The sequence below is a fragment of the Leptonychotes weddellii genome, chromosome 9 (assembly GCF_054177405.1).
Source record: "Leptonychotes weddellii isolate Sample4059 chromosome 9, ASM5417740v2, whole genome shotgun sequence".
Classification (NCBI taxonomy): Eukaryota; Metazoa; Chordata; class Mammalia; order Carnivora; family Phocidae; genus Leptonychotes; species Leptonychotes weddellii.
This window is the reverse complement of record NC_138377.1, coordinates 91,779,376-91,785,730: the sequence shown is the minus strand read 5'-3', so window position 1 is coordinate 91,785,730 and position 6,355 is coordinate 91,779,376.

Sequence of the window (6,355 nt, the reverse complement as noted above, 5' to 3'; positions counted from 1 at the left end):
TAGCCACGGCCGCTCGCCCCGCCCTGCGACCCGCCCCTTCCCTTGGAGAAGGCCTGCGCGCCCCGCCCCGCGCGGCCAATCCGCGGGAGCTTCGTCATCATCGCCCGCGTCCCAGGGTTAGATGGGACTTGTAGTTCCTTGGAGGAGCCTCGGGCGTGCCCGGCGTCGGCTGTCCGAGCAGCCCCAGGGGATAAAAGAAGATCCGCGCCTTGCTGGGTGAGCGGGTGGATTAGACGTTTCCACCGCTGCTGGGAAGGAAGGCTCGGTTTCGAACTCTGCGCGTCGTGCCGCGGGAACTCAACTTCAAGGTTTCTTTGTGTGTGGGCGCCTTTCAAATCCAGACCTCGGAATCTGAGTCCCACGACCCCCGCATCTCTTCCGCCCGGACCCGGAGCAGAGATGCTTTCTTTGCTTCACGCTGCTGTGGCGCAGCCTGTGGACTATCTGCAGGGTGCATTATCTGGCTTCTGCAGTTCCTGCCCAGCACCACCTCTGTGCCCCCTCCCGCAGCCCCTCAGTTACAGATCTCGAAAAGCATGATTGCCGTTCTAACTTAAACCCCAGTCATGTTCTCTTCACGCCCCACACAGACCAGAGCCAAATACGACTGGTATTTTAGAGGATCTGCTATGCAGACCACTCCCCTCCCCCTGCAAGACGATGGATAAAAAATCTGGGAATTGAAAATATTAAGGCTTGTGCTACAGGTCTATGTCCTATAAAGTGGCAAGCATTATGAGACAGGAACTATGACCGTGGGAATCTAGAGAATAAGATTTGGATTTTGTGTTGGCTGAGCGGCTTAACGGCTCCATCTCGGCGCCCCAGTTTTCTCATTTGTAAAATGGGTATAAAACAAGCTGTTTCATAGGGTTGTAGAGAAAATTAAATGAGATACTTAATATGAAAGCACTTTGAAATCCATAGGCACTGTAGAAATGTTAGTGGTGATGGTTACCTTCTTAAGCCCTCTGGAGGCTCTCAATGGATGACAAATGAAAGGGGGTGCATCATTGTTATACTCACTCTACTCCTTTATATACTGGTTTAAACTATTCTTTGTTTTGTGGATATAGTGTTCAGGCCTCTTTCATTTCCTAGTGGCAAAAACCCAACCAGATCAAGTTCTCTGGAAGGGAGATTTCTGGCTCAAGTAAAGCCAAAGGGCAGGGAATGGCTACGCAGGTCTAGGACCAGAAGCTCTATCCAGTCAGGGCTCTGTCTCTCATCTCTTCTCCCTTCTCAGTTTTAATTTCTAATATGCCAAATACCGATTGATAAGACCAACATGAACAAAAGCTCTTCAGAGTCCTCAATAATTTTTAAGAGGATTTTTAAAGGTGTCCTGAAGTAAAAATATTTGAGAATCACTGGCCTAGGCATTTACCTTAGATCTAAGGAAATACCTCCTGGAAGGTTAGAGGAGGTTATTAAGGGAGCCGGTGGACTCAACCATTAGTGGAATAAGGAAAAAACTTGGGACAGTTAGTTAAACAAGACAGGCTCTTCTAAAACACATCTTGAGTGCCTTGTGACTTCATGTATGGTGCCAGTGATATTCCATTCTTGGTCTTGTTGTGGCAGAAGATTCAGTTGGTCTTAGTATTGGCCTTCACCTTCTATGTGGAAAGAAGATGGAATGTGTCATTGACTCACACTTATTGATAATACAGTACCCAGAAAGTTGCTGCTAATCGAATGTCTAATTCCTGGAGCCCACTAGATGGGAACAAAGCTCCTAAGGATGTCAGTGTCAGTTTCTGTCCCCTCAAGAGAAGGGCCCTGCCCTCTGCCCCTTTGCCCCAGCCAATTCTTGGACAAGCCTGTAAAATTGGCCTCAACCGGGGCTGAACAAGCGTGAACAGCTCAGTTCTATACCTTCACCTTCATTCTGGAAAAGAAGGGGGGAAAAAATCTTCTGAGACCAGTGAAATCTTTCTTTTATAGAATGTGTACTGATTAGAAGAAATTTCAGCCCCACTATCTGCATGTAACTGTTGGCATTCGTTTTCTGTATGAGTAAGAACACACTGATGTGGTATAGAACTTAAGTTCAGAAAGAAGTTAGAGTTAGGAATTTTAAAGTCCCTAAATTTCCTTAGGGGAATTTTGTTAATTGATGGGAATTAAAAAAAACAACAACAACTGTGTCTTATTTTCACTTCCCTGGTTTTTCTCTACCACCAAGTGTATATAATATTGGGACTTTCTAGGTGGTAAGTCTGTGTATCACTGTTGAACCATTTAAGAATTTTGATATATGGACACTATTTCAAGAAGAATCCAAATGTTTCCCTTTATGCATTATTCATTTTTATATTTGTACAACAGTGTTCTTCGAGATCAGATTTGGTGGTGGTAGCAATACCATTAAATCAAGGTACTTTGCTCAAAGGACTGGACAATAAATATATTTGTAGAGCTGAGGGTACCACATGGAACAGGTTGCTGGTTGCCACCTTCCTCTCTCTCTCCAAGTGGCATTGGTGGACCCCCTTTCTAAAAATCCATGCTACTGTGCTCTGAGGAAAACACATCAGTATTTTTTGCTAGTTGCCCAAACCCATCTTTGAAATGCTACATCACTGCAGAGCACTAGGAAGACCAGAACATTCTGATTCTGTAAATGTTTATTGAAGCCTTTGATAGGGTTAACGTGGACATAGCAGCTTGACTTACAGAAATCTATGTGTTCAAGGAGTTGACCCTCTGTGGTTTTTGTCAGGCCAGCACTCTTTCTTCCTGCTTTTGGGAAAGGCTGTGAATCATGGTACTTTACTCGTCCAGCCAAAGCGATGGACATAGGACCAGGCTGCGTCAATCTGAGTTCTTCCCTGTGAATCTTCTAATGAGGAGCAGTAATGATGCTGAAAGGAGGTCTGAATGGTGGGAGGTTTGTGTGAGCTTCCGGCTGGTTTTGATCGGAGCTTTAGTTCATTTTCCTGTATTCTCTTTCCCTGCCCTCCTCTGCATGTTTACTTTGTCCTCAAGCTGGCTTTCCTTTGCCATGTTGCACAGCTCCAAGGGCATTATTCACTTCTTAGAGTTTATTCATTTGGGGATCAAAGACATCCCCCCAAGAATCTACACATATTCTTGAGAGTCTGTGTGTTCTCTAGGCAAATTTTCAAATTAATTCAAGCATTCTCCAACTGTATTAAATTGCTCTATAAAACTTGCATGTAAGAAAAGTTACCTTTCTTAACTGCTTACATGAAATTAAATTTGGCTGAGACCCCTACTTGTCAAGGGCTGGCAAAACTGGTTATCTATCATTACTGGGGCTTTTCTTCCTCGTAACTGCATCCTACAAGAATCCGGGAGCTTACATGGTCCTGAAAAATTAGGGGCAAAGCAGCTTCTGGTCATCAGCCTGCACCCGTCAGTGTTGACACTTCTGTCCAAACACTCTTGGGTTCTGGTCCTCTGCCATCTGTTGAGCACAGCTGTCCCGGTGGGCTACAAAGATGTCCTTCATGGTGATTATTTTCACTGACTGATGACTCAGCCATCAAATAAGTTCTCTGTTATCTAATAGTTTGTGTACTTCTTTGTCTTCTCCCTTAAAACTTGAGCTCTTTGAGGAAAAGGACATTGCTAATTTCTCACTGTGCCCCCAGCATGCCTAGCATGATGACTTAATTGAGCAGGTACTCAATTAAGTTGTCAAATAAATGAATGAACATCTGACTATCATGCCAGTTTTCTAGTTTTTTAAATAGCTGGGACACCTTCAGTTTATTATTCGCTGTAGGACCTAGGTATTTTTGACCTCACAGATACCTTTCTGTTTTTTACCTATCTTGTATTTATATGTTATTCATTCTGTAAGTATACTATTCATTATTGTGTTTAAGAAATCAGTGTGATTATATCTTATTTGTCTAGCTTAAGATCATATTGAATGATAATTCCTCAAAAAATACCAATTTCTCTTATCACCTGTGTGTTATCCAAAAACATGCTATTTGTTTAGTGATATTCCAGTGGGATAATTCTATAATTATCTTCATCAGAGAGGGACAAACTGTACTCTTTCCACCCACTGATGTTTCCTGAGTAATCATGGGATGAATAATGTCCACTCAAACAAATATCCATTAAGCTCACTATGAAACCAGCTCAGCAAGGCCACTTGGAGAATACAAAGAGATCTATCATGTGGTCCCCTGCCCTCAGTTTGCTTCCCGGTTAATTGAGAGGAGAATCCACAAGTGAAAAGGTCAATGATAAATGGGAGACAGGTATTTGGTTGTATACATTTCATTTGTCCTGATGGGTCGGGTGTTCATTCTGATTGGTTGGCTTTTAATTCCGATTGGTCAGGCATCCATTTTGATTGGTTGGGTGTCCATTTTGATTATTTGGGCATACATTCTGATTGGTCAGGCTTCCAAACTGATTGATCAAATGCTCATGCCAAACAGATTGTCAAATATTTTGCATATCACGACTAGATGCAAAAGTTAAATGACAAATGATATAATACCAAAAATTGCTGCCTTAAGTATAGTATCTGCTTGATTAACACATTTCTGTAAACCTAGCTTCTTAGAACAGAGTCAGTAGGTGTATAACAAAGGTGTAGAGGGGATGAGAGGACATTCTGCATCCTTCAGGCCTGGGTTAATAAACATGACTGAACGGGAGGGCCATCTATAGCATAGGCCCTTAGAATACGGGCAAGGACCATGGCCAATGTTCAGATGAAAGCAAAACTCTTTCTTGGGTGTCAGGAGTGAATACCTAATCATCTAGAATGTGGAGGAAGCCACCCAAGTTGCAACAATTCTGAGTGGCTCCATTTCTGGGTAGGGTCCAGCCGGCAGAAAGGGGAGGCCAAGCTTAGCCTGCATAGAGAGTTGGGATCAATATTTTACTCTACTAGGGGGTAGGCTGTAAGGAATCCATTTGAATACCTCTTGTATTATTTCTTTCTCTGATACAAAGTTTCTGACAATAAAATATTTTACAAAAAATAAGATAAAATATTTTAGTAAAATCCATTCCTTTCATTAACCTAGACATTGCTATGCAGGATTTTGTGTCACATAAGGCATATGCAGTAAGTACTATGCATTTTGGGTAGAGTTTCTTATAAGCGTGAGTGATTAAAGAAAGCATTTTGGGACCAAATTTAAAATGGACTCTGATCCATTGGCAAAATGAAGATATGCTGAAACTCACAATCATAACAGATCTGAGATGTTTATGGCAGTAAATAATAGAACACTGGATGGCTTAAATAATGAAAATATTTATTTAATCACATACTAAAATAATCAGATATAAAACTAATGACAGGTGAGTCATCCAGGGGTTCAAATGACATGCCTGGGACATGGGGTTTCTCTCCCTCATTTTCTTAGCAATGCTTCCTCAAAGTAACACTTATTTCAACAGGCCCGCCCAATGTGGTTACAAAATGTCTTCCTGAAACTCCCCAAACTCCTTGCTTCCACATTCAACAAAGCAGAATATAGAGAATCCTCTTCCTCAAAAGTTTAAATAAATCCCCTAAAATTGAGTTCCCTGGGACCTGACTGCCCTGCCATGAAATAATCCTAACGTCCAAGAGACTGGCCTAGACCAACTGGGTGGGGCTGAGTGAACGGTCAAGCTCAACCTAAATCATGGGGTCCATTAGAAACAGAGAAAACAGGAGACAAGACTACAGAAGCAACAAATGAATACTAGCACGTTTCTGTGTCAAGTACATATCGATATTTGTATTGAGTACTGCTAGGTGGTTGTTTATGTTGGAATTTCTGGAGAAGTCATGGAGCTAATCCAGGAAAATTCTGACTTGTTCTCTTAAACAGGTGGGTTGATGTTGAACTGGGAAGAAGAGCAAGAAGCAAATAACTGCTTAAAGAGGGGCTGGGTGGTCCAAAGCTAGAATTAACATAGGCACTTATACACCTGACTCCTCTCTATTCTACCTCAACTCAAAGCAAGTAGCGAAGGTCAACGATTTCGGCAGCCTTGAACTTTCTTTTTTCTTTTTTTAAAAGATTACTGTATTTATTTGAAAGAGAGAGAGAGAGAGAGACTGGGGGGGGAGGGGCAGAGGGAGAGAGAGAATGTCAAGCAGACTACCTGCTGAGCAAGGAGCCTGACAGGGGCTCAATCTCACAACCCTGAGGTCATAACCTGAGCTGAAATCAGAGTTGGACACTCAATGGACTGAGCCACCCAGATGTCCCAGCCTTGAGCTTTCTAAGTTTTGGGGTTTTGTAATGGAGAGAGGACTGGACTAAGCACCAGGTGACCTGAGTTTTGTTCCCAGCTCTGCCACTAACTAGCTCTGCTCTGTGACCTTAAACAAGGACAACAACCTTTCTTTTTTTTTTTT